Here is a 25,088-nt window from a genome sequence, read left to right on the forward strand (position 1 = left end):
CAACAGAAAAAAAAAAAAAACCCACTATATACTGGGTATATTTTGGTCTGCTTGTTAAAAGAATCTAGATCCCGGGGGGCGGAGCAAGATGGCGGAGGAGTAGGAGACCTGGATTTCGTCTCCTCTCAGGAATTCAGCTGGATAGGGATCAAACCATTCTGAACACCTACAAACTCAACAGGAGATCAAAGAAAAGAAGAGCAACAACTCTCTGAACAGAAAAGCGACCACTTTTTGGAAGGTAGGACGTGCGGAGAAGTGAATCCGAGGCGATATTCGGGAGGATAGACGGCGGGGGAGGGGCCTCCGTCGGCCGCTTCTGGCAAGTGATAGAGCCACGGAGCACAAAATCGGAACTTTTAGAAGTCGGCTCCGCTGAGGGACGTCACTCTGGTGGCGAAGTGGGGGGTGGAACCCTCGTGGGACAGTGTGGTCTCAGGACCCTCGGGGTCACAGAAAGACCGGGGGTGCCTGAGTGCGGCAGAGCTCCCAGGTATCGGAGCAGGGAAGCCGGCTGCAGAGTCGGAGCCCAGGCGCGGGCTCTCAGCTCGGGGTTGCTATAAACCGTGATCCGCGGCACAGTCGGGCCACAGCTCCTCCAGCAGGGACCCAACAAGCGGCAGATCCAGGGAGACTCACCTTCTTCCCCCGGGAGGAGAGGTGCGGGAGCGCACCGCGGGGATCTGCTGGGCTTGGAGACTCCACCCGGGGTCGGGTGCCAGATAGAAAGGCGCGGTCACAGGCCGGGTGAGCGCGGAGTGCGGCCGGAGACCGGGGAGACGGGAGTGACTGACGGCTTTTCTCTGGGGGCTCGCTGAGGAGCGGGACCCCGAGTTCTCGGCTCCGCCGGGGCGGAGACTGGGAGGCCGCCATTTTCACTCTCCGCCTCCAAAGCTGTACGGAAAGCTTGCAGGGAACAAAAGCTCCGGAGAGCAAACCCGAGCAGATTACTTAGCCCGGACCGGCAAGGGCGGGGCAATTCTGCCTCCGGCAAAGACATTTGGGAACCACGGCAACAGGCCCCTCCCCCAGAAGATCAGCGAGAACAGCCAGCCAAGACCAAGTTTACCGATCAATGAGAACGGCAGAACTCCAGCGCTAGGGGAATACTGCACATAGAATTCATGGCTTTTTTACCATGATTCTTTAGTCTTTCAAAGTTAATTATTTTTTTTAACTGTCTTTTTTTCTTTTTTCCTTTTTTCTTTTTTTTTGAATTTTTCTTTTTCCCTTTTTCAACCAACATCTTATCAATCCCTTTTTTAAAAAAAAACATTTTTATTTTTCATTTTTAAAGTCATATTCTATCCCTTCATAGTAGTTACCCGTATTTTTGGCATATATATATAAGTTGTTCTCTCTTTAAAATCTTGAGATAGTTTCTTCTAACAGATCAAAATATACTCTAAATCTCTAGTGTATGGTTTTTTTCTACTCCCCTGCCTGATCACATTCTCTCCCTTTTTTCTTTCTTTTTTTTTTAAATCCTCTTCTTTCTTTTTTCAAACAACTTATCAAATCCTTTTTTAAAATTTTTTATAATTTCCATCTTTACAGTCATATTCCATCCCTTCATCATATCAACCCTTATTTTTGTACATATATAAGTTTTTCTTTCTTTAAAATTTTGGGAGGGACTTTCTTTTAACAGACCAAAATACACCCAAAATCTAGTGTGTGGCGCTGATCTATAATCCAGCCTGATCATATTTGATCACATTCTGTTTTTGTTTTGTTTTGTTTTGTTCTGCTTTTATTCGTTTTTATCTTTATTTTTTTCTTTTTTCTTTTTTTCTTTCCTTTTCTTTTTTCTCTCTTTCCCTTTCTTTTCCCACTGCTTCAGGTCTTTTCTGATTTGTTTAGAGTATATTTTCTGGGGACGTTGTTACCCTGCTAGCATTTTGTTCTCTCATTAATCTATTCTCCTCTGCACAAAATGACAAGACGGAAAAAATCACCTCAACAAAAAGAACAAGAGGTAGTACCGACTGCCAGGGACCTACTCAATACGGACATTAGTACGATGTCAGATCTAGAGTTCAGAATCATCACTTTAAAGATACTAGCTGGGCTTGAAAAAAACATGGAAGTTATTAGAGAAACCCTTTCTGGAGAAGTAAAAGAACTAAAATCGAACCAAGTCGAAATCAAAAAGGCTATTAATGAGGTGCAATCAAATATGGGGGCGCTAACTGCTAGGATAAATGAGGCAGAAGAAAGAATCAGTGAGATAGAAGACCAAATGATGGAAAATAAAGAAGCTGAGAAAAAGAGAGATAAACAACTACTGGATCACGAGGGCAGAATTCGAGAGATAAACGATACCATAAGACGAAACAACATTAGAATAATTGGGATCCCAGAAGAAGAAGAAAGAGAGAGAGGTGCAGAAGGTATAATGGAGCAAATTATAGCAGAGAACTTCCCTAATTTGGGGAAGGAAACAGGCATCAAAATCCAGGAAGCACAGAGAACCCCTCTCAAAATCAATAAAAATAGGTCAACACCCCGACATCTAATAGTAAAACTTACGAGTCTCAGAGACAAAGAGAAAATCCTGAAAGCAGCTCGGGAGAAGAGATATGTAACCTACAATGGTAGAAACATTAGATTGGCAACAGACTTATCCACAGAGACCTGGCAGGCCAGAAAGGACTGGCAGGACATATTCAGAGCACTAAATGAGAAAAATATGCAGCCAAGAATACTATATCCAGCTAGGCTGTCATTGAAAATTGAAGGAGAGATAAAAAGCTTCCAGGACAAACAAAAACTAAAGGAATTTGCAAACACAAAACCAGCCCTACAACAAATATTGAAAGGGGCCCTCTAAGCAAAGAGAGAGCCTAAAAGCAACATAGACCAGAAAGGAACACAAACAATATACAGTAACAGTCACTTTACAGGCAATACAATGGCACTGAACTCCTATCTTTCAATAGTTACCCTGAATGTAAATGGGCTAAATGCCCCAATCAAAAGACACAGGCTATCAGATTGGATTAAAAAACAAGACCCATCGATATGCTGTCTGCAAGAGACTCATTTTAGACCCAAAGACACCCCCAGATTGAAAGTGAGGGGGTGGAAAACCATTTACCATGCTAATGGACACCAAAAGAAAGCTGGGGTGGCAATCCTTATATCAAACAAATTAGATTTTAAACCAAAGACTGTAATAAGAGATGAGGAAGGACACTATATCATACTTAAAGGGTCTATCCAACAAGAAGATCTAACAATTGTAAATATCTATGCCCCTAACATGGGAGCAGCCAATTATATAAGCCAATTAATAACAAAAGCAAAGAAACACATCGACTACAATACAATAATAGTGGGGGACTTTAACACCCCCCTCACTGAAATGGACAGATCGTCTAAGCAAAAGATCAACAAGGAAATAAAGACTTTAAATGACACACTGGACCAAATGGACTTCACAGACATATTCAGAACATTCCATCCCAAAGCAACGGAATACACATTCTTCTCTAGTGCCCATGGAACATTCTCCAGAATAGATCACATCCTAGGTCATAAATCAGGTCTCAACCGGTACCAGAAGATTGGGATCATCCCCTGCCTATTTTCAGACCACAATGCTTTGAAACTAGAACTCAATCACAAGAGGAAAGTCAGAAAGAACTCAAATACATGGAGGCTAAAGAGCATCCTACTGAAGAATGAATGGGTCAACCAGGAAATTAAAGAAGAATTAAAAAAATTCATGGAAACCAATGAAAATGAAAACACAACTATTCAAAATCTTTGGGATACAGCAAAGGCAGTCCTAAGAGGAAAGTATATAGCAATACAAGCCTTTCTCAAGAAACAAGAAAGGTCTCAAGTACACAACCTAACCCTACACCTAAAGGAGCTGGAGAAAGAACAGCAAATAAAGCCTAAACCCAGCAGGAGAAGAGAAATAATAAAGATCAGAGCAGAAATCAATGAAATAGAAACCAAAAGAACAGTAGAACAGATCAACGAAACTAGGAGCTGGTTCTTTGAAAGAATTAACAAGATTGATAAGCCCCTGGCCAGACTTATCAAAAAGAAAAGAGAAATGACCCAAATCAACAAAATCATGAATGAAAGAGGAGAAATCACAACCAACACCAAAGAAATACAAACAATTATAAGAACATATTATGAGCAACTCTATGCCAACAAATTAGATAACCTGGAAGTAATGGATGCATTCCTAGAGATGTATCAACTACCAAAACTGAACCAGGAAGAAATAGAACACCTGAACAGACCTATAACCACTAAGGAAATAGAAGCAGTCATCAAAAATCTCCCAAAACACAAAAGCCCAGGGCCAGATGGCTTCCCAGGGGAAGTCTACCAAACATTTCAAGAAGAATTAATACCTATCCTTCTGAAACTGTTCCAAAAAATAGAAATGGAAGGAAAACTTCCAAACTCATTTTATGAGGCCACCATTACCTTGATCCCAAAACCAGACAAAGACCCCATCAAAAAGGAGAATTACAGACCAATATCCCTGATGAACATGGATGCAAAAATTCTCACCAAAATACTAGCCAATAGGATCCAACAGTACATTAAAAGGATTATTCACCACGACCAAGTCGGATTTATCCCTGGGCTGCAAGGTTGGTTCAACATCCGCAAATCAATCAACGTGATACAATACATTAACAAAAGAAAAAACAAGAATCACATGATCCTCTCAATAGATGCAGAAAAAGCATTTGACAAAGTACAGCATCCTTTCTTGATCAAAACTCTTCAGAGTATAGGGATAGAGGGTACATACCTCAATATCATAAAAGCCATCTATGAAAAACCTACAGCGAATATCATTCTCAATGGGGAAAAACTGAGAGCTTTCCCCCTAAGGTCAGGAACGCGGCAGGGATGTCCACTATCACCACTGCTTTTCAACATAGTATTGGAAGTCCTAGCCACAGCAATCAGACAACAAAAAGAAATCAAAGGCATCCAAATTGGCAAAGAAGAAGTCAAACTATCACTCTTTGCAGATGATATGATACTTTATGTGGAAAATCCCAAAGACTCCACCCCAAAACTGCTAGAACTCATACAGGAATTCAGTCAAGTGGCAGGATATAAAATCAATGCACAGAAGTCAGTGGCATTCCTATACACCAACAACAAGTCAGAAGAAAGAGAAATTAAGGAGTCGATCCCATTTACAACTGCACCCAAAACCATAAGATACCTAGGAATAAATCTAACCAAAGAGGCAAAGGATCTGTACTCAGAAAACTATAAAATACTCATGAAAGAAATTGAGGAGGACACAAAGAAATGGAAAAACGTTCCATGCTCATGGATTGGAAGAACAAATATTGTGAAGATGTCAATCCTACCTAGAGCAATCTACACATTCAATGCAATCCCCATCAAAATACCATCCACTTTCTTCAAAGAAATGGAACAAATAATCCTAAAATTTGTATGGAACCAGAAAAGACCCCGCATAGCCAGAGGAATGTTGAAAAAGAAAAGCAAAGCTGGCGGCATCACAATTCCAGACTTCCAGCTCTACTACAAAGCTGTCATCATCAAGACAGTATGGTACTGGCACAAAAACAGACACATAGATCAATGGAACAGAATAGAGAGCCCAGAAATGGACCCTCAACTATATGGTCAACTAATCTTCGACAAAGCAGGAAAGAATGTCCAATGGAAAAAAGACAGTCTCTTCAACAAATGGTGTTGGGAAAATTGGACAGCCACATGCAGAAGAATGAAACTGGACCATTTCCTTACACCACACACAAAAATAGACTCCAAATGGTTGAAAGACCTCAATGTGAGACAGGAGTCCATCAAAATCCTAAAGGAGAACACAGGCAGCAACCTCTTCGACCTCAGCCGCAGCAACTTCTTCCTAGAAACATCGCCAAAGGCAAGGGAAGCAAGGGCAAAAATGAACTATTGGGACTTCATCAAGATAAAAAGCTTTTGCAAAGCAAAGGAAACAGTCAACAAAACCAAAAGACAACTGACAGAATGGGAGAAGATATTTGCAAATGACATATCAGATAAAGGGCTAGTATCCAAAATCTATAAAGAACTCATCAAACTCAACACCAAAAGAACAAAGAATCCAATCAAGAAATGGGCAGAAGACATGAACAGACATTTCTCCAAAGAAGACATCCAAATGGCCAACAGACACATGAAAAAGTGTTCAATATCACTTGGCATCAGGGAAATCCAAATCAAAACCTCAATGAGATACCACCTCACACCAGTCAGAATGGCTAAAATTAACAAGTCAGGAAATGACAGATGTTGGCGGGGATGCGGAGAAAGGGGAACCCTCCTACACTGTTGGTGGGAATGCAAGCTGGTGCAGCCACTCTGGAAAACAGTATGGAGGTTCCTCAAAAAGTTGAAAATAGAGCTACCATATGATCCAGCAATTGCACTCCTGGGTATTTACCCCAAAGATACAAAAGTAGGGACCCGAAAGGCTACGTGCACCCCGATGTTTATAGCAGCAATGTCCACAATAGCCAAACTGTGGAAAGAGCCAAGATGTCCATCAACAGATGAATGGATAAAGAAGATGTGGTATATATATACAATGGAATATTATGCAGCCATCAAAAGGAATAAGATCTTGCCATTTGCAACGACGTGGATGGAACTGGAGGGTATTATGCTGAGCGAAATAAGTCAAACAGAGAAAGACATGTATCATATGACCTCACTGATATGAGGAATTCTTAATCTCAGGAAACAAACTGAGGGTTGCTGGAGTGGGGGGTGGGGTGGGAGGGATGGGGTGACTGGGTGATGGACACTGGGGAGGGTATGTGTTCTGGTAAGCGCTGTGAATTGTGCAGGACTGTTGAATCTCAGATCTGTACCTCTGAAACAAATAATGCAATATATGTTAAGAAAGAAAAAAAGAAGAAGAAGAATGTAGCAGGAGGGGAAGAATGTAGGGGGGGAAATTGGAGGGGGAGAAGAACCATGAGAGACGATGGACTCTGAAAAACAAACTGAGGGTTCTAGAGGGGAGGGGGTTGGGAGGATGGGTTAGCCTGGTGATGGGTATTGAGGAGGGCACGTTCTGCATGGAGCACTGGGTGTTATGCACAAACAATGAATCATGGAACACTATATCTAAAACTAATGATGTAATGTATGGGGATTAACATAACAATAAAAAAAAAATTAAAAAAAAAAAAATAAAAGAATCTAGATCCCAAAATAAGAAAGAAAAAATATATATAAATAAAATAAAATACAATGAAATGAAATGAAACAAAAAATTACATATATAAAGTATATATAAAAATTTTAAAAATATAAAAAATAATTGAAAAAATAAGAAAATAACTGAAACATTAATACTAAAAGACTAAAGAACAAAAATTCAAAGAATGCTATATACTACTTTCCCGAGGAGCTGAAGCTTTGCAGTTCTCTATGATGGGTAAACTCGGTGCTAGCCAGTTGTTCCTGCTGGTCTTCTTGGGGAAGGGCCTGTTGCTCTGATGCTCAGGTGCACTTGCCCTAGTGGCAATGCTTCTCCCGGGCACTGGGAAGCAGGGCTCAGTGTAAGCGGCTCCAGACTCCACTAGGCGGCGCTGTTTTGCTCCCTGCTGGCTTTCAGCACTGAGGGGGGGCGGGGGGCGCAGGCAGCAGCGGCACCCTAATCTCTAGCCCGGGAGCTCAAAGTTCACACCCCTCACTCTTCAGTGAGCCCTCGCAGAAAAGCAAACAATCACTCTTGTCTCCTTGGTTTCCATCAGAACTCTGTGCTCACTCAGCCTGTGACGAGTATTTCTATCTGAGGCACAGGACTCCTACAGTGCACACCTGCGCCTCTCCTCCGGGGGAGGGAGGGGAGTCTCACACCAGTTTGGCCCCTTGCTGGGCCCCTGCTCAGAGAGCGGTCACCCCACCCAGCCATGGTTCCCAGTTTATGGCAACAGAGAGCTGAATGCTGGAGCCTGGACTCCCTGTTTGCAGCCGGCTTCCCCGCCCCGATCCCTGGGAATTCTGCCGCACTATCAGCCCCATTCTTCTTGTGACCCCGGGGATCCTGAGACCACGCTGTCCCACCTGCGATTCTGCCCCACTTCCCCACCTGAGCTTCTTTAAGCCAGGGACGTCCGCCACTGTAACAAACTTCTAAGAAGTCCCGATTTTGCGCTCTGCTCCAGTAGCCTCCTTAGGCCAGCTCCCTCCCCTCCGCCGTATCCTCCGATATATACCACCCTGGATTCATGTCTCTCTGCCTCCTACCTTGCAAACAGTGGTCGCTTTTCTACTTATAGACTTGCAGCATCTGTTTTCTCAGATCTCCAATTGATTTCTTGAGTCTTCAGAATGATATGATAACTAATTGTATTCGAGGGATGAGACCAAATTAGAGTCCCCCTACTCCTCCGCCACCTTAACTCCCCTCCCCTTGCAGGCTTCTATTTAAATAAGAAATTCTTGGTCTACCTGTCCCTGAGAAATTTTTCATTCTGGAGACATCTGTACTCTATATGGGACAGTATGCATATCAGCGCATATCATAGCTGCAGGAACAGCAATGTGGTAAGGATGGAAGCAGAGAACTGTGCAAGACTAATACATTTTAACGACAGTTCTCAGAGTTTGCAGATACAAAGGCTACAATCTAGAATGTGAATAGTAAATATGATATCTCTTTTCCCTGAAAATGTTCAACTTTGATAGTAAGATAAGGAGCTCCATTTACCTGTGCATGGTGTGGATAGGATTCCTGAGTCCAGGCTTCTGTTGTCCTTCACATACTGGGGGAAGGCGTTACCCATCAGGCCACTGCTACAGCCCTCCTGGTCTCTAGACAGACAGCAGTCCACCAGGTTCTGCTCACTCAGTGCAACAACATTTGCCAGTTTTCCAGAACATTTGTCCTTCGAGGGCACCCGTTGCGTAAAAAGCCCAACACAAGCCACAAAAACCCTGAAACCAAATTAAAAAGCTCTCAGTCTACAAAACCACTAGCAAGATTTGACAACAGCCCCCACATCTGAAAACTCTTTTAAAACATAGACAACTGTACGTGTTTCTCAGCCGACCACAGCAAGGACACTGATTCCTTTCACCTTTACTCCTGAGGATGACCTGCTGAATATTGTCACACCTGATCCTTCACAGCGGTTACACAGTCTTTCTCTCTCCAGTCCACAGAGGAGGGCGTCTCAGCAGAGGAAGGCGCTTGAAACTCGTTCCCTTCGTCATGCTTCTGTATTTGAAGACCATTCATCACCTGCCTGAATTCTTCACTGGTCTTCAAGGAAAAGGAAATAGAATGTTGACAAGCAGCAGATTTTTTGGTAAAGTACTGAGGACAGGACACATGAAACATTCAGCAATCCATGCCACCCTCACCAGGTCACCAAAGGCGTTCATTGCCATCGTGAAGCTGTGTTTCCCTTGGCTGTATTCCTGATTGTGCCGTTCAATCATTTTCATATTCTTCGCCCACACTGCTCTCCTCCATCCTTCTTCATTCTGCAGAAAAACATATAACCCATCATCTTTATTTCTATTTAAAACCAACTCACCTGCACCAAATGGATGTGCTGACAGAGAGGAGGGGAAACCCTGACCAGGGCTGGGCTGACGCTCCGGGAGCTGCTCTCCAGCAACACGCAGCCGGACATACGCCCCCACCGTTGTGCAGTCACGGTGCGCCGCTCACCGCCTTGGTTAGAGCGGCCTCGAGCAGCTACTCTTGCTGTGAACTCCCACCAGCACAGAACATTCCCTGGGGGTCTCACTGGACAGCTCAGCCGTTACCAACCTCGTCATACAGCTTCCCGTGCGCCGCCGTCCACCGGGACCAGTGCGCATCTAAGCTCTGGTCGCGTTGTGGGGAAGCTGTGGTTGTTCCCAAGCAAAGGGCAGCCAGGAGGAGAGAAGGATGCATGTTCCAAAACCTAGGAAGGGAAAACACATGAGTTTCTGATTAGACCAAACCACCTAAAAAGCCATGCTCCTTTCTTCCGCGATGTTAGAGCCACTAAGGTGGGGTACAAACAGGGACTTTATCCTCCCGACGGTTTCCGCGGGGCGGTGGAGGAAGGCTGAGGGTGTGGCATGTGCAGGGGGCCCGCTGCCCCGCTCCACGCCCTGCGACCCCCCTGCCGCTTCTGGGGCATGTGAACGGGAACACGTAGCACTACCGTCCTGTAACCCGGCAGGTGGGGTGTACGACGGGGCTGAGCCTGAGGACAGTACCTCCAGCGAGTCCTGAACCTCTGACCCAAAATGCGGTGGCCAAGCTGGTTTGGGGACCGGCCCCGCCCCTCAGGACCGGCCTTGGCTTCAGCTGTGGCAGTTACAGCTATGCTGACCCAGTCACAGGTGCAAGTCTAGGGGTCTCCCAGGTTGGGGGAGGGTCCCAGGCTTTGCAAGGAAGGCCCTGGTTTTCCCAGGGCCAGCCCTACCCCCCACGTGTCTGCACTGTGATTGACTCCGCCTGCCTGTGTGCAGAACTTCTGACTCTGGGCCTACTGGCAGGTGACAAGGCACCTGGACAAGTGGTGCGTGAGTCAGTTGACCTGGAGGAGGGGAAGCTGGGGGACCAGGGACAGTGCTGAGGGGAGATCCATACCTTCTCTGGGGACCCAGATCAACTTAGTACCCCAAATTCATGCTCTGGCAGGTGGCTCCTGAATAGAAGTCACAGGGAGGCCCAAGTAGGTTTTCAGCCTCAGCCTTCATGTCCTTCAGTCCTAGAATTGTGGGTTAAAATCTCCCTGAGGATTGAGAACACCATAATCTAGTCTAGCGGTCCCTGATTATTCCAGACAAAGGTGGGGGCAAGTGGAGGAAACAGAGCCCACAGACAGATTTATTAGCACTGTTTCAGGATGGGATGCCTCTGGGTTTTGGAAGAATCTGGTGTGGCCTGGCAATCCCCAAACACTTGCCCAAATCCATGGAAAGAAAGGGGACACACGGAGTGGTGTCCAAAGAAGGCATGGTATTCTGTAATTCTCCTCTTCCTGTCTCCATTAGGCAGAGATTCTTCTTCCTTCTCAAAGCCAACAGAAATGCTTTATTTCCAGAAAAATATGGTTTAATAAAATGAGGAAAGGTGGAATGTAGAAACTACTTTTTCCTCCCCACTCTCTGCATTATGGATTATTATTTTCCTCAGTATCCAATGTGGTTTTCTTGAGATTTAATTTAAATAAGTTTAAGAAAGATGCTATTTTAAGCAAAAAAGTATTCATCAGGAGACCATGATTTTGCCCTCTGAAGATTAGTTTTGTTCTCCACACGTCTAGACAGTGGGTCACAGCCTCCTTCTCCGGACCCATGCCCCTGAGACACCCCTCCCCGCCCCCCCCCCCACGTGATCCTCCTCACACCAGGTCTCTAGCACTTCTCTGCTCAGGGAGGGCAGGGGTCAAAGGGATTCCATACAGGGGTTGGGAGTCAGGTCGGGGCCAGCTCGGGCATTCTGCAGCTCGTGGCTGGGCCCTCCCACCCCCGGCAGGCTCCCCAGCGCCTCAGCCTCAGTTTCCTCATGGAGGACGTGGGGCAGTGATTCAGTTTTCCTCAGAGGAGTCTTGTGGACTGAATGCACTACATGGCAGGCATTAACACAGAGGAGGGCTCATTCCATACTGCTTTCTTGTGAGGGCCGTGAGAAAGAAATCCACAGGCCCAAACTGGGGTCACTTAGGTTAAGGCCCCAATTCAGGAAACCAAGACGTAGTACCTAACCCAACTTCAGGTTCAACTCCCAGCAATGTAACCTTGAAAGAGCCAACATGGAATTTCCTGGCCCATCTGGGGAATTGGCTGAGAGACTCTTCTGCTCCCCTGAGCAGGGCCACCTGCTCCAAACAATGCATTCCTTGCAAATAGAGTCCTTTCTTCTTCTTTTGGTGCTTTTTCTCTGGTTTTTAAAACCTTTCTTTTGTTTAGCTCAGCTGAGTTCCCTTCTACTTGCTAGATGGCATGCTGTCTGGTTCATGAATCCTCTCATAAAGCCAATGAGATCTTCAAATTTACTTGGTTGAATTTTGATTTGGTGGCAGGGACCAGATGTGGAGTAAACTCCCGGCAGCATTCGGGACAAGGAAAACACAGGGGTGGTGCCCACGAACCCTTGAGTTCTGGGTCTTCTCCCCCTTCCCCAGCACTGGGGGTAAGGTCCTCTGGGTCGGAGCTCTGTTTTGTCTCTATTTTTGCCTCGGAGCTCCGGATCTAGTTGGCTTTCCTTTACAGGGCGTGTCAGCTTGAGCTGCAGAAGGTTATGCCAGGAGCCCAGTGGTGCTGGCATGTTTGCCTGGAGCCCCACTGAGCTGACAGAAGGGTCTGCCCTGAGCCAACCCAGGCCTTTCAGGCCACACTCCCCATGTGGAAAACCTCAGCAAGCTCCTCAAGGGAATGGGTCGTGGTGCTCACAGGGCCTTCTTAGTGCCAGGACGCAGTTCTGCTGATATATGAAGGTACATGTTTGTTTGTCTTATTTTGTGTACATCACGGTTATTGCTAGCAGGATCTTGGATGCCAAAAAACCTCACAAATTGATGGGCATGGGTTGAGCATTTAAAGGCTACTAGATTTCTGGCCATCTCAAACAGACTCCCGGGTTAGGATAAGGTGGTCACAGAGCAGGTTAGATGGACACTAGGTCACCTGTCAGCCTCAAGAAGATTTCCCTGCAACTTGGTACCCTGTGAAACATGACACAGTCCTCAACCCCATGGCACCTCCCTCTTAGGTATTAGCTCGGCTCCACGCAACCCAAAGCCTTAGCTACTGGGATCCTTACATTTTAGTCAGGCATGGTACCTTCTGGCCCACCTGCTTCTTTTCTGCCTAAGAACTATAGTCCCAGAAGGTACAGGTATCTAGCAAGATAAAAAAATTTTATTAAAAATAACCTAGAATTACAGTGTCCATTATGGGGACTATTCCAGTTGGACAGGACTGTTCATTTAAGAAGTGTATGAAAGTCAGGGTTCCCAATCTAAATACACAGAATGGGATGCCTACTTTAATTAATACGAAGAAGCGTCCAAAAGCCTTCAACATTCCAAAATAGTCACATTGAAAGATTCATTACAAAAAGGTATTGAAAAATTAGAAACATGAGAGGTGCTTAAGACCAAAGTTTGTACGGGCGCCTGGGTGGCTCAGATGGTTAAGCGTCTGCCTTTAGCTCAGGTCATGATCCCAGGGTCCTGGGATCGAGCCCCGCGTCAGGATCCCTGCTCAGCGGGGGGCCTGCTTCTCCCTCTGCCTCTCTCTCTCTCATGAATAAATAAATAAAATCTTAAAAAAAAAAAAAAGACCAAAGTCTGTAAGACTGACTTGTCTCCTACAGCTCCCCCATCCTCCCTTCCCTGAGTGCTCCGTCTGCTACTTTCCCGTCTCAGGTGCCTTTCCACCTGAAGAGACACTCACCTCCTCACAGGAAACTGCCTGAGGTGACAGGTGATCCTCCCAAGATGCCTGTCATCCTTGGTCAAGGACTGAACTGAGGGCCAGAGTAAAACATTTCTCCAACTTGGGCAGGGTCCCCAGAGTTTGTTTCTTTGTTTGTTTCATTTTTAAATCAATTCTTCCTGAGCCCAGGTGAGAGAGGGAAACAAAAATTCACATTATCCCTTCCTTTCCAAGTCCAGACCCATTGGTTATGGATCCTTTTCTCCTGGAATTAGTTTCCTCTCATCCCTCTGGTTTTACATCCTAAAAATGTGACTTGGCTTTCCAGCTGCCTCAGCTCTGTCTTGGGCTATCTTTGGGAGTGGTTCTACATCTTGTAAAAATAGTACTGTTTACACCTTCTTGAAGGATATCTTTTGGGCCCATGATGTTGTTTAATATTGCCAGAAAGTGTTACTGTTTTTCCTGGCTAAGATCTGACAATATATTTTTAAAAATTTTAATAACTGTATAATAAAAAATTTGGCCAAATTAAAAGCTGATATTTAGAGCCTGATAGAATTTTTTAGTTTTCATTTTTCTCTTTTAAATTTTTAGGCCTTTTCTGTTAAGCAAAATTTACTCAGAGGAAGACTTTCTCACAGGTGGATGGGTGCATCAGTCCTTTGATATTATTAAAGCAAGAAGTCCATTCTTTGAGAAACTAAAAACAGATGTCCTTGTTTTACAAATCTAGTCTTTACCGGACAGAAGGTCTGGTTGCAAAAATAATTCAAAGAACACCAATCCTTTTACCAATCCCTAAACCTCCCTTATTTATCTCAAAAGGCTTATAAGTATTGTAAAAGTTCTGGCCCAAAGAGATCAAAAGTCCTTCTAGAAAGTGCTTGTATTTTTTCCCTGTGCCTTCAAAATATAAACATTCAGTGTTCTACTCATTTTCTCCAGGAGCTCCTTATGTGGCTCATCTCTTCACAATGCAGATTCCAAGGAGATTATTCTTACCAACCAAACATGGAAGGCAAGGCCGTTTAAAACTTGATTTGCCAACAACAAATACAAATCTTAAGTGTCTTCTCCACAAACAAAACAAAAACAAAAAAAAACTTTAGCCCTCTAGACAAATAACCTTAACTTATTCCATCTACCAGAAAAATAAAAACAGATCCAAACATAAAAGTTAGTTGTTGTTGTTTTTTAAGATTTTATATTTTAAGTACTCTCTCTTACTAACATGGGGCTGGAACTCACAAACCCGAGATCAAGAGCCACATGCTCTACTGACTGAGCCAGCCAGATGCCCCAAAACTAGTGTGTTTTGTACCAATTTCAAGACAGTAATTTTACAATGGAATCTATAACATCCGCAACTCTCTGTATGTTCATGGGCATCTACAGATGTGTTGTAAATGCTTCTACCTTCGGATGGCATTGCCAAAATTAACTTGTGAAGACCTCTATTTAGTTGGTTTGAAGGCAAGTGACAGTAAGCATTGGGCATTCTAAAACTCCAAAAGGTAAAAACTAACCCAAGTGCTTTTCAAGTTCACATGATCTAGAAAATTATTTGATATAAATGCTACTTTAAGGTTGATGGTTTAACTAACACAAACACATCTTTAGAGTTATCAACAGTAAATATAAAGACTTTTATTCTACCTGAGTTTACTAGCTAAATAAGTTGTTATGAGAATAAGAATAAGATTCTTATAAGAATAAGATCTTTCATCAATTAGAAAAACATAATAGCTTAGGATAAAATTGACTTTGTCTAATGCTTAATAAAGTTTTTATAAGTAATCTGCACATAATTGCGAATACAAGTAGATTGAATATCAAGTTTTGGAGTAAATTTTTTTAATTGTGTAGGGGCCAAGGGCAGGCTGCCTTAAGATGGGCCACTTTGGCATAAAGATTGTTTTTGAGTTAAAAGCAACCAAAACCCAGCTGATTTAGGAGAAACTCTTTACCTCTCCCTCACCTGCCTGCCTTAGCAGGAAGAGGGCATTAACAGATGCCTCCTTGGGCGCCTGGGTGGCTCAGTTGGTTAAGCGACTGCCTTCGGCTCAGGTCATGATCCTGGAGTCCCGGGATCGAGTCCCGCATCGGGCTCCCTGCTCGGCAGGGAGTCTGCTTCTCCTTCTGACCCTCCCCCCTCTCATGCTCTCTCTATCTCATTCTCTCTCAAATGAATAAATAAAATCTTTAAAAAAAAAAAAAAAAAACAGATGCCTCCTTACCTGAGAAACTAACCTGTACAACAGGACAACTTTGCTTTCCAACATCTCCTTTCACCTGCCGGCTAACAGTCTCCCTCCTCTTTGTATTCCCAGTCCTGACCCTTCTCCTTATCTCTGGATGTCCTGTGAACCCTGTGTTGCCTGCCTGTCTTTAGAATTTCATGCCTATATGGATTCCCTGTATGTACAAAACTAAATTTGATCTTCTCTTGTAAATCTGCCTTGGATCAATTAGATTCTTAGTCCAACTTGAAGGACCTTAAAGGGCAGAGGAAATTCTTTTTCCTGGTAAATAACAAAATCCAACCAAGTAAATTTGGAGATCTAAGTGGCTTTATGAAATACTTCATGAATCAGGCAGGGCCCCATGGAGCTGGTAGAGAGGTGTTCCCAGGAGATGTACAACATGGAAGGTCTTTATAGAAGAAGGTGGTGGCCAGAGAGTTATTAGCCAAAGAAAAGGACTGTTCCTGGCAATGCCTCTTTCTAGGGGACAAAGCAAGGTTTCCACCTCACCTCTTTGAGGGATGGAGAGGACCTAAGTGGCAGACTCGCTGGACCAGAATGAAAACTTCCTGGCTGACAGGTTAATATTACCTTTATGGGATAGGTTCAAACTGCAATTAAGTTCGGTGTTAAGAAGCAGTTTGGGTACTCAGTTGAAGTGACATTTTGGATTTCATATGATTACTTCTGAAAGTATTGAAAAGATTATAGAAGATAAATTACATGGTGGTCAGCATATAATCTCTAGCATGTAGCTACTACTATTATTCTTAATCATGTTCTGGAATTTAAGAGGGCCCTTATCATCAAAACACCCTTGTTGGGGTCATATCTTAAGATATATCACTGAAGATTTGTCAGAATTGTCAGACAACACAGAAAAATAACAGAACATGTGACAAGGCCTTGAGGTCTAGGGAGGGCCGAGCAGCTGAGGTCATAGGACCAGCAGAGATGGACAGAGGATTAGGGTCACGAGGCCACAACTCTCAGCTGGAGCCATTCCAACACGCTCTCACAGGTGCTCTGTGCTCAATGTCCGTTGAGAGTAAAGGACTAAGGTGACCTTGGAGTCTCTCAACCAAACCAGCTTCCATCAACATGGCTTTCTGCCCTGTGTTCCCTGCTTGTTGAGCCCCCAAATGTGCACGATGCACTGAAATGGTTCAACTGTGGGGAGATTTTCAGGCAAAATGCAACGCTGCCTCCTGGACTCACCTTAGTGAGCCTTGTTCATGGGTGATCCATCTGGGAAGCTGGTGTTCTTCCCCCTCTTCTCTTGCATGTTCTCAGAAACATAATAGGCAAGTCAAAAATGACTTTCTCCACTTTAGTGGATTCACTTTCCAATTGGTCCTGGCAAACTGGACTTGCCAGCAAACGTGAGTGAACAGTTACCTGGCTCGTGAGCAATCATGTCACATGTTGTTTATATGGTTGGGGCAGTAATGCATCATTGCCCTGGCTTGTCTCATCCTGTTAGAGCTTTCATGAACAACTTGGTAGTGGCTGTTTTTAAGGATTCTTAGAAGGATCTTGGCCATTGTCCCTTTGGCAATTTCTTCTGTTACTCCTTAGTTTTTTTAATTTAAAAAAAAAACAGGTGATCATTATGAAAATTTTAGAAAGTTCTGGTAAGCGAAATTAAAGAGAAAAAAAAAAAGACAGTATCCAAAGTCCCAATCTACTTCCTTGTGGCTTCTTAAAACCAGTAGACAACTGGGATTTATGGCTCACTCAGGAACACTATGCTTTGACTGATGGCCTTTGAGCACCGTAAAAACCCTTATCTGATCTTACAGGTGAATGAACTGAAGCTTAGAGAGGTTTGGGAACTTCTTTAGCCAGTAAGCAGGGAGCCAGGAGTCGGTCTCAGGAGCTGTAACTCCAGACAAGGCAGCACGCGGTGTTGCAGAACGGTGCCAGACCCGGGACTGAAGGCTGGCTGTCAACGAAGATGATGGGAGAGAATTGCAAAGGACAATAGTTAATGTTTATATTGCAGTCCAAGGGACTACATGCCTCTCCAAACCTGTCCCCAAGGTCACTACCCCAGGCACCGTCCCTCCCCTCTGCCACTGTGTCCATTTAAACATTTCTGGAAAGCGTTTCCTTATCTGTGACTGTGCACTGACTTCTGGGGAGATCCTCTCCTCTCCCTGCAGGAGCCACCACCCTCTTCCCCAGCAGAAGAACCCCATGTTTGAGTTATTTCTTCGAGAGCAGGTCCTGGGGTGGGGGTGGGGTTGCTCCGGGAGGGGAGACGGTATCAGATGCCAAAGGGGGTCCTGTAGCCACCTGGGTGTGACGCAAGGAGAGCGATAATTAATGAAAATCTTAGTGTTCTTTTCTTGTTTGTGTTCCTTTTCTAGGAACTTGTCCCCTCTACAGTTAGAGATTTCCTTGTCTTAAAGATCAGAATTTGAACAGCAGAAATGCAAAGAGGAAAGAGTCACCATTCAGCCTTTGACATCGCAAACATAATTTCTGAGTCCACAAGGGTCCTGAGGGCCAAGCTTTGAAGAGAGAAGATAAGGTTTCCTAATCTCAGGGTCCAATCTGAAAACCTCCCATAAGGTCGCTGTCATCAAGGAATGAAGCGTCCATTGCCTATGGAGTGGGAAGAAGAGGGGAGAAGAGTGTCCCCAACCCTGGGAGAGGGGCAGGGTTTCTCAAAAGCTGAGGGCAGTAGCCTGCTTGCACTCATGCTATGCGAGGCTGGTCTAGAGAGGGTGGGCTCTGGAAAATTCTCAGGCACAGCTTTAACAAAGAGGGGAGCAGGTCACAGATTCTGGGATGACCAAGCGCCACAAACACATACTGTTCCTAAGACCTCAGGACCCTTGCACAGCCATGGGGAGCAAGAAAGTCTCCCTGAAGAATGCAAGAAACTAGATTTAGCAGGGTGGCTCCCAGTCAGACTTACTTTAAGAAGGATAAAGGGAGGGGCGCCTGGGTGGCTCAGTCATTAAGCGTCTGCCTTCGGCTCAGGTCATGATCCCAGGGTCCTGGGATCGAGCCCCGCATCATGCTCTCTGCTCCGTGGAAAGCCTGCTTCTTCCTCTTCCACTCCCCCTGCTTGTGTTCCCTCTCTCGCTGTGTGTCTCTGTCAAATAAATAAATAAAATCTTAAAAAAAAATAAAAAGAAGGATAAAGGGATATGATAGTTCTGGGCAGTGTGGACAATAATTATTCCCAAGGGCAGGGCTATAATCATGGTTGAATCTGAAAGGGGCTAATTACATCCCAGAACTGGAAAGAAATGCAGAGGTTTGCTGAAAACTGGGGAACTGAGGTTTACACTTTCTCCTTAGGCTCATCCTTCAGTTTCCGTGGACTCAACTTAACTTCCAATCCTACTTAGCCACTAACACAGTTGAAGGTTGAGAAACAAAAAAAGAAAATACTACAGTCCCTCAAGTGGGTTAAGACATATTTTCCGCATCAGCCATGTGTGCTCAGCTTCAGGTTCCTGCATCCTGGCTGGAGAACTCCTTCCCCACGCCCCACTCTCCTCCACCTGAGTTGTGTGCATTCCTGTTGCAAAGGGGAACTGTTCTCAGTTGATGCCCCATAATTTGCATAGTGGAGTGCTCAGTGAGCTCAGAGGAATCCAAGCAGTTGGGCACAAATCCAATCCAGGCTGTGCCAAATACTGTTACTAGAACAGTCAGGGCTTGCTGTCGATCACCTGAACAGGAGGAGAGCCCGGCCCCCAGGAGCACAGGGTTTGGTTAAATGCAGGTGAAATGTGACCCCACGGCACCCTCCTCCAGGCACCCTGGGACAGTCTACACAGTGTCTACACAGTGCACAATTTTGCTATTCCAGGAACATCCCAAAATGTGGGAACACTGGCACACAATAGGGCGCTCAGGGTTCAGGCATCAGTAAGATGAAAAGCTACTTTTCATTGAATACCAGCTTTATGCGGCAGCCTTTGGGGGCAGAGATAGTAACATTTATTTTTATTTCTTATCTTCAGGATAATGTTCTTGCCAAATGATGAATGGAAATCTAATCAAGCTTTTATTCCACTTTACGGAGGATAAATTAAATGCCACCAGGAGAAAGCAATTAGATAAAGCCACAAATCAGAACATTCCACAAGATAACCTGTTTTGCATAAGTGTTTTCTACATGAAAAAGGTTTTAGTGGGGGCCTCACTATTTACAGCCTGTGTTGACTGATAAGGTCCCCCAGTAGTTTCCCAGTGCCAAGGTGGACAGGGCCCCGGCTAGACAGCTGGCTCCCAGGTCCGGGGATGTGAGGACGCTGGAGAAGTGGGAACCTGAGCCGGGAGACAGGGGAGCCTCACACAGAGAAGAGCGCAGAGTCCTAGGGAGGCTGCATCCTCAGTGAGGGGAGTCTTCACAGAAACTCAGACCCTCAAACCAGGCAAAGAAGGACATCGACCATGAGAAACTGATTAATGAGCGTTGTTAATTCAATGAGCATTTTTAAAAAAGATTTTATTTGTTTATTTGAGAGAGAGAGAGCGAGAGAGCACAAGCAGGGAGAGGGACAGAAGGAGAGGGAGAGACAGGCTCCCCACTGAGCAGGGAACCCCATGTAGGGCTCAATCTCAGGACCCCGGGATCATGACCTGAGCCGAAGGCGGATGCTTAACCGACTGAGCCAGCCAGGTGCCCCTCAATGAGCATTTAAGATAAGTCAGTAGATGAGAAAACTTGATATGTCACAAAATTTTATAGCTTGTACTTGTAAAAAAAAAAAAACTGCAATAAAGTAGGTTAAGAGGGAACATACCTCATCATAATAAAGGCCAGATATGACATACCCACAGCTAACATCACACTCAATGGTTAAGAACTGAAAGATTTTCCTCTAAGATGAGGAACAAGACAAAGATGTCCAATCTTGCCACTTTATTCAACATTGTACCAGAAGTCCTAGGCATAGCAATCAGATAAGAAAAAGAAATAGAAGGCATTCAAATTGGTAAAGAAGAAATAAAACTGTCACTATTTGCAAATGACATGATACTCTATTTAGAAAACTCTAAAGACTCCACCAAAAAACTATTAGAACTAATAAATTCAGTAAAGTCACAGGATACAAAATTAATATACACAAATCTGTGACATTTCTGTGCACTAATAATGAAGTAGCATAAAAGAAATTAAGAAAACAATCCCATTTACAATTGTACCAAAAAAGAAAATGAAATACCTAGGAATAAATTTAACCAAGGAGGTGAAAGACCTGTACTCTGAAAACTATAAAACACTGATGAAAGAAACTGAAGACAATACAAACAAGTGGAACGATATACCATACTCATGCACTGAAGAATTAATATTGTTAAAATGTTCATAATACCCAAAGCAATCTGTAGATTTAATGCAATCCCTATCAAAATACCTAGTATTTTTCACAGAACTAGGACAAATAATCCTAAAATTTATATGGAACCACAAAAGACCCTAAATAGCCAAAGCAATCTTGAGAAAGAGCAAAGCTGGAGGTATTTGGGTCCCAGATTTCAAGATATGCTACAAATGTATAGTAACGACAATAATATGGTACTAACACAAAAATAGTCACATAAATCAGTGAAACCAGATAGAAAGCCCAAAAATAAATCCACACTTATACAGTCAATTAGTCTTGGACAAGGAAGGCAAGAATACACAATGGGGAAAAGATAGTATTTTCAATAAATTGCGTCAGGAAAACTAGACAACTACATGCAGAAGAATGAAACTGGACCATTTTCTTACACCATACACAAAAATACACTCTAAATGAATTGAAGACCTAAACTTGAGATGTGAAACCGTAAAACTCCTAAAAGAAAACATAGGCGGTAATCTCTTGGACATCAGCCTTAGCAACACTTTTCTGGATATGTCTCCTCAGGCAAGGAAAGCAAAAGCAAAAATAAACTGTTGGGACCACACCAAAATAAAAAGCTTTTTGCACAGGGAAGGAAACCATAAACAAAATGAAAAGGCAACCTACTGACTGGGAGAAGACCTTTGCAAATTACATATCTGGTAAGGAGTTAATACTCAAAATATATAATGAACTAATAGAACTCAACATAAAAAAAAACCCACAAATAATCAGGATCAAAAAAGGACACAGGATTTGAAGAGACATTTTTACAAAGAAAACATACAGATGGCCAAAAGACACATGAAAATATGGACAACATCACTGATCATCAGGGAAATGCAAATCAAAAACACAATGAGATATTGCCTCATACCTGTCAGAATGGCTGGTATCAAAAAGACAAGAAAAAACAAGTGTTGGCAAGGATGTGGGGAAAAGGGAACCCTCATGCATTGTGGGTAGAATTGAAATTGGTGCAACCACTCTGGAAAACAGTATGGATGTTCCTCACAAAATTAAAAATAGAAATACCATACAATCCAGTAATTCCACTACTAGGTATTTACGCAACGAGAATGAAAACACCAATTTGAAGACATATGCACCCCTATGTTTATTGCAGCATTATTTACAATAGCAAAGATATGGAAGTAGCCCAAGTGTCCAATGATAGATGAATGATTTGGCATATATATACAATGGAATATTAATTACTTAGCTGTAAAAAGGAATGAGATCTTGTCATTTGTGACAACATCAATGGACCTACAGGATATTCTGCTAAATGAAATAAGCCAGACAGAGAAAGGAAAATATCACATGATTTCACGCATATGTGGAATCTAAAAAACAAAACAAAAGAACAAACCAACAAAAAACAGTAACCCAGACTCATAAAAAAGAAAACAAACCAGTTCTTGCCACTGAACAGGGGGGTGGGAGGATGAGCGAAATTGATGGAGATTGAGGGGGACAAAATTCCAGTTATACAATAAGTAAATCACAGGGATGGAAAGTACAGCATAGGAAATATAGTCAATAATATTGTAATAACACTGTGCGGTGACAGATGAGGTACACTTATGGTGGTGAACACTGGATAATGTATAGAATTGTCAAATTACTATGTTACACACCCAACACTAATATAGCATTGTATGTTAAAATTATACGTTAAAAAAAACTGGAGAGAGATTCCCCCAGATTTAAAAATAATCTTAAATATTTATATGGCATTACCACTAATGAGCTTTGAAGCTGAAAGTTTTCAAAACTATCAAAAACCATATATTAACTAATGATTTTCATCTCTCACGATGGTGGAAAGATTGATTTTCTTTCCATTAGTGCTCAAATAGTGATATTCTGAAAGCTGTGATATGTAGCAAAAACTGTAGTAAGAAAGTATTACAAGGTGTGTCCAATGGCTAATAAAATAATGTTTTTTCCAGGAAAAAAGAGAACCAGATCTAGAGCAACACGCATGTAATGCTGTGCTCAGCAATAAAGGCTTGTCTCTTTGCATTTTAATTGTCTTGTGACAGAAACCAAAGAAAAAGGAGTTTGATGTTCAATCAAAAACAGAAAATGTGCATAAAAATGTTTATGCCAACTTTACTCATGATGGGGAGATATGCCTCAGCGTCTCAGGTCAGGAACAGGTATGTGAATCGGGACGCGGCCACACCACAGAATATGCACCGCAGAATACGCAGAATATACACTGATGTTTCCGAAGAGCTTCTAATAACACTGAAAATCAGCTGTCTTAGCGTTAGGTTTAAAAAAAAAAAAAAAGCAGGTGTATAAGCAGTGTATACAATTGTACATTTTGCATGATTTCAGTTACATTAAAATATGTCTAGAAAAAAAGACAAAAGGATAAAACTTCCATTGTATCAAGTTGCCCCGAAAGCCAAGGGTGTTGTCTGAGCCCCAGTGAGGACTGGCTTGGAAGGACTTCGGTTTGCCCACTTCCAAAAAAGACAGAGTCCCCGGCTGTGAGGGAGAAGACAGTCCTCTCCCTGCTCTGTTTGTCTCCCTGACCGTGGGAAACCGGCACCCGGGGATGCATCGGTCAGGGTCAAGGCTCTGGGCCAGGAGAACAGGTCTTCAGGGCCAGAGAGTCCTTTATCTCCTGAAACACACATATGTACACACATTTATACACAACACGCACATATACACACAATGACAGAAACATATGTATATACACATATACACACAGTTACATATATGCACACACGATACACATACACATGCACACACGTATGCACTTACACACACACGTGCACATGCATACACACTTTCACAGTATGCACATATACGTGTACACTCAGGACACACACATACACACACGCTACATTACCATATAAAGACTTAGCACAGGAGACTAACGGGCCCCCAGGTGCAGGCAGATGGCCTGATACTTAGTCTGAATTGTTAATAATTTGGTAGTAGGATTTTGTCTAAATCTCTTAAACGCTTTGTTTCCAGATCCCAAAGACTGAGGTTGAAGCAAACTCTCTGTAACTACCTTTTAGTTGTAAAATTCTGATTTCAGGGGACAAGGCACGTTATCCGCCAAGAGCTGAACTCAGAATCTGCTCTGTGCCCCCAGCAGGAGCCCCACAGGCTGGAGTCACAGCCTTGGGCCCCCGGCCAGGCCCCCCTCACCAAACATCAGCCCCAACGCTGAGGGCACATCACAGCCCCATCCCGGGGGACCTCTGCTGTAGGTTCCTGTGGAACTTCTTTCCTGCCCCTCCTCCCCACGCCCACACTCTTCCCCAGAGACTTGGCCCTGTGACCTACCGTCACCACCAGCCAGCCTCTGAGGCTGCGGGTTCTGGAAGATTAGCGGCTGTCCCCTGGGGCATGTCTGGCTCCGCCACAAGCACATTCCAGGGGTGCCATGGGAGGGGGCTGACTACTCCTTAAAACCCCCTTTCAGGGGCTCCTCCCTGGCCCTCCGTCCTCCAGGGTGTTCTGCCGGGACCTGCGCTCCCGTCCCTGTCCTGGCCCAGCTCTGGAAGCTTCTGAGTCCCCGGCCTGAGGGATTTGAGGCTCCAGCCTCTCAGCAGCGCGTGACCTTTGGTTGCAAAGATAAAGTCTGACCTCACCCAAAGCACAGCTACGGTCTCTGGAAATAGCCCCCAGGAGCCAATTTTTCAGGCGGCAGTTGGCTTGAGCCCCGTGACCGGCCTGGGTGAGCAGGTGCGTGGTCACCTGTCTCTGTGTCCCTGTTGTGAGCCCGGGGGCTGGCATCCACAACAGGTGTTCAGCAGATGTCTGGAGATAATGAGTCAGAAAACCCTGCTCCTAATACACAGCTTGGCCTGATAGTGTCCGCAAGAATCCAAAGTTCTGACAAGACTACGGCGCCATTCCATACATGGATTCAAACTGGGGGAAAAAAAACTGAACAGCATACAAAAGAGAAAAGAGCCAAACAAAATTCTTACCTCTTTTCCCTATGATAACCCCTTTTAAGATTTTTCTTTGAAATAACAAATATCAAATTCTTCCAAACAGCAATCTATCATTTTTCTCTCTCTCAGCCCTTCCT

General features: G+C 43.9%; 2 long non-coding RNA genes across 2 annotated transcripts; both read right to left on the reverse strand.

The window, feature by feature from the left end:
- Positions 1-9,158: 9,158 nt before the first annotated feature.
- Positions 9,159-10,040, reverse strand: LOC118533993 (uncharacterized). The gene is made up of 3 exons (XR_013443776.1): positions 9,803-10,040; positions 9,388-9,510; positions 9,159-9,286 (listed from the first exon to the last, which is right to left on the reverse strand). It is a non-coding gene; the product is annotated as an uncharacterized LOC118533993 (long non-coding RNA).
- A 12,072-nt stretch (positions 10,041-22,112) lies between these two features.
- On the reverse strand, positions 22,113-24,580 carry LOC144379987 (uncharacterized). The gene is made up of 2 exons (XR_013443616.1): positions 24,335-24,580; positions 22,113-23,657 (listed from the first exon to the last, which is right to left on the reverse strand). It is a non-coding gene; the product is annotated as an uncharacterized LOC144379987 (long non-coding RNA).
- Between the last annotated feature and the right edge of the window lie 508 nt (positions 24,581-25,088).

Source organism: Halichoerus grypus, chromosome 14 (assembly GCF_964656455.1).
Source record: "Halichoerus grypus chromosome 14, mHalGry1.hap1.1, whole genome shotgun sequence".
Lineage (NCBI taxonomy): Eukaryota > Metazoa > Chordata > Mammalia > Carnivora > Phocidae > Halichoerus > Halichoerus grypus.